The sequence below is a fragment of the Pteropus vampyrus genome, unplaced genomic scaffold (assembly GCF_000151845.1).
Source record: "Pteropus vampyrus isolate Shadow unplaced genomic scaffold, Pvam_2.0 Scaffold625, whole genome shotgun sequence".
NCBI classification, from domain to species: Eukaryota; Metazoa; Chordata; class Mammalia; order Chiroptera; family Pteropodidae; genus Pteropus; species Pteropus vampyrus.
Genome location: NW_011889406.1, coordinates 58,052 through 61,554, shown reverse-complemented (window position 1 = coordinate 61,554; position 3,503 = coordinate 58,052).

Genomic DNA, 3,503 nt, shown 5'->3' with positions numbered 1-3,503 from the left:
GTCAGGCGGGACGTTCGATGTCAGTTCGGTGACAAGGCATTTGTGCCCGGCGGTCCTGTTCCCAGACCCTCCCCGCTCCCGCGGGACAGACCGACACTCGGGTACTTACTTCTCTGCGGACAAACCGGAAAGCTGTCCCTCCAGACACCTGACGAAGGACACCCACGCCCGGGCCCCGCTCTCGAATGGGAGCGGACAAGCGAGGATGGGCCGCCGTGGGAGGAGGACGGTGAGAGGAATCGTACAGACTCCGACGAGCAGAAGCAGAGAAAAAAAATTAATCCTGGAAGAAAGAGAAACTGTGATGAGCAGATGACAGCTAGAACCTCAGACAGATCTATCGATCGGACAAGGTTATTGGACTGCGGCCTCGGCTGGGATGGTGTAACCGGAAACAGTCGTCCTCCCCCGGGCAACAGCTAAACATCTGGACAGACAGATGAAACCGACCTCGGACGTGAGACATCCGGCACCACGGGGGCCGATGCCGCGGGCGGCCCCAGAGCACCGCCGGGCTGCGGGACGGGCCTGTGGCGGGCTTGTCCAGGTGGCGCCAGATGGCCTGAGTCCGGGAGACGGAGCGGGGAGGCTGGCAAGGCCAGCGTAGCTCAGGTTCGAACGGGCAGAGCGCTGGGAACAGATGGCATAGAGAGAGAGAGCTTTGGGGCTCTTCGGAGTCCCCCGGCAGCCTCCAGTCGAGGACTGAACAGCGCACGCCTGTGAAAGAGCCGCCAGTGGCCAGGGAGAGGACCAGAGGCAGCAACTCCGGAGCTTGCCCAGGCCTGGGAATAGTTCAGACTGCCACCAGCCAGAGAGAAGAGCCTCATGACTCATGTGCAATTGGGTAGAGACCCCAAAGGGTATCACCTCAGCAGTGGGGCCCGGTAGCCCGAGAACGAAAGCGACTCACAGGAGTGCAGCCTAGCGAGGCTCAGACAAGCCTTCAAAACACCAGGCGACTATTTCCAAGTGACTGGATTGCATCCAGGAGCAACTCTGAAGAGCATTTGTACAAATACAAAATATCCATTAGCCAATAAGAGAAAATTTCCAGCGTCTGGAATCGAGTAAAATTTTATCAAGCGCGCGAGGAGATGCGACCAATAAGGAAGAGTCGATATGAGCAAACCCAGAAATGCCCAGGATGAGAAAATAGGTGACAGGTATAACCACATTCCGTGTCGAGGGAGGTAAAGATGTAACATGTTCAGTATAGATATCGAAGACGTACAAGAACCAAATCGAAATTCTACAGACGAAAAACACACCACATGGAATTAATAGCGTATCAGACACTGAAGAAAAAGTGCTTGAAAATATAGCAAAAGCAATGATCCAGATGAAACGTAGAGAGAAAAAAAGACAGGAAAGAGAAACCTGAACGGAGCATCAGTGAACTGTGGGACAATTGGTGGTGGCCTATTATACACGTCCTTGGTGCCCAGAAGGAGATAGCGAGGTGGGGGGAGGGGGGGTGCGGGGGTGGCAAGGGAGAGAAAAATATTTGAAGGAATAATGGCATGGCCAAAATGTCCCCAATTTGATGAAAATTATAAGCCCACAGATGTAAGAAACTCCTTGAACCCCAAGTACATGAAACATAAAGCCACGCCAAGAAACGTCATGATCAAATTTCTTTAAATCAGACATCAAATCAGACACGAAGAGAAAAAATTTAAGAGCAGTCCGTAAAAATTCATTGCATTTAGATAAGAGCGATGGAAACTTCTTAGCGGAAACCGAGCGAACCGGAAGACGAGGAGCAAGATGTTTAGGTTCCAAACGGAAAATTGTCAACCTAGAATTCTATACCCGGTGAAGACAGACCTCAAAGACCAAAGCGTAATGATGGCTTTCGTGGACATACCAAAGCAGAAAGAACTCACCAGCAGAACCACACAACAAGAATTATTAAAAGCAGCCACAGGCACAGAAGGAAAGTGACGTTAGGTGTCAATCTGATTCTGTACGAAGCGATCCCTACGTGAACGAACAGAAGGCTTCTTGTTTTCAAAAGATTCTTTCACTTTTAAATATAAAAAGAGTAACCATACAGGGTAAAGTTCGTAGCATGGAAATGTTGAAAGGCTCTTACGCGCGGAACGGTGGGCTCTCACACTGAGTTAGACTGAACGCAAAATGTATCATAAGCCCAAAAGTGAACTCTGAACTAAGAAAGCAGAGTCATAGCTCATGTGCAGTGACGGGGGTCAAACTGATCATCGAAATAATCTTTCTTAACCGATGGGATCCAGCAGCTCTGAAGCAATACCATTTCCGTGACCGACTTATCGGAGATTGTCATTGTCGTCTTGTTAACAGTTGCGTTCCTTGATGGCTTCGGTGGAGCAAGTCAGCGCATGGGAGAGGCCGACCTGGCAAGGTGCCGAGGGGGTCTCCAGCCAACAGACAACACAGAACCGAGGCCCTCGGTCTAACAGTCCTCAAGGAGCCGCATCCTTCCAACGGCCGTCTGAGTGGATTCGGAAGCGGGTCCTTCCTCGTGAGCCGTCAGGTGACTCCTCAAGTCTGGCCAAGCCCTGGGTCGCGCTCAGCTAAACCGTGCTTGGATTCTCGACCCGCAAACATCCTGAGATGACGCGTGTGTATCGTTTTAAGCCAGTAAGTTTTGGTGACGCAGCAATAGGTTATAAATACCGGCAGCTTCTTAAAAAGTTGAACACACATCTGCCATATGATACGGCCATCGACTCTCAGGCGTTTACCCGGGAGAGGTGAAGGCGCACGTCCGCGAAGTTTTACACGTGGATGTTCGCGGCGATTTTCTTCGCAAAGGCCCCAGACTGGAAACAGCCTCAATGTCCGTCGGCAGATGCGCGGATAAGCAGATTGCGGTATAAACGATATACGGTCGACTGCACGTAGCAGTTAAAAAGGGTGACCCGTTCACACACGGCACGTGGGTTAATCTCACAATCACGATGCCGAGTGAGAGAAGCCTGACCCAAACACACGAGGTCCCTTCTGTATGCTTCCAATTATACGAAGTCCTAGAAGTCGCAGACTAGCCTATCGTGACAGAAAGCAGATGGGTGGGTATCTGATGAGGGGAAGCAGAGACGGGAGGGCGGAGAGATTATCAAAGTGCACGAGAAACTTTGGGGGGCTGTGGAGGCGCTTATCATGGTTGTGTTTGTGGATGGTGTCGTGGGCTCATACTGTGTCAAAGCCTAAGCTGTACGCTTTAATCGTGCACAATTACATACTAATTATACTTCAATAACGCCGACTGAAGAATATTCCTGTAGAAAGGAACGCTTACAACACAAAAATGATTTTGGAATTTGCAAATAAAAAAGCGGGAATGAAAATTTTAGTAGAAGCCTAGAGAGACCGTTGAAGAAACCTCCTAACGATGAGCACGATTCCTACAATGAAGGGGAAAACAGAAACTTGAACGTGAGAAAATTAAACTAGACAGAAAGTAGAACGGCTTGAATAATAAAATCTACAAAAATAGAAATGAAAGTTCCCGGCCGGGA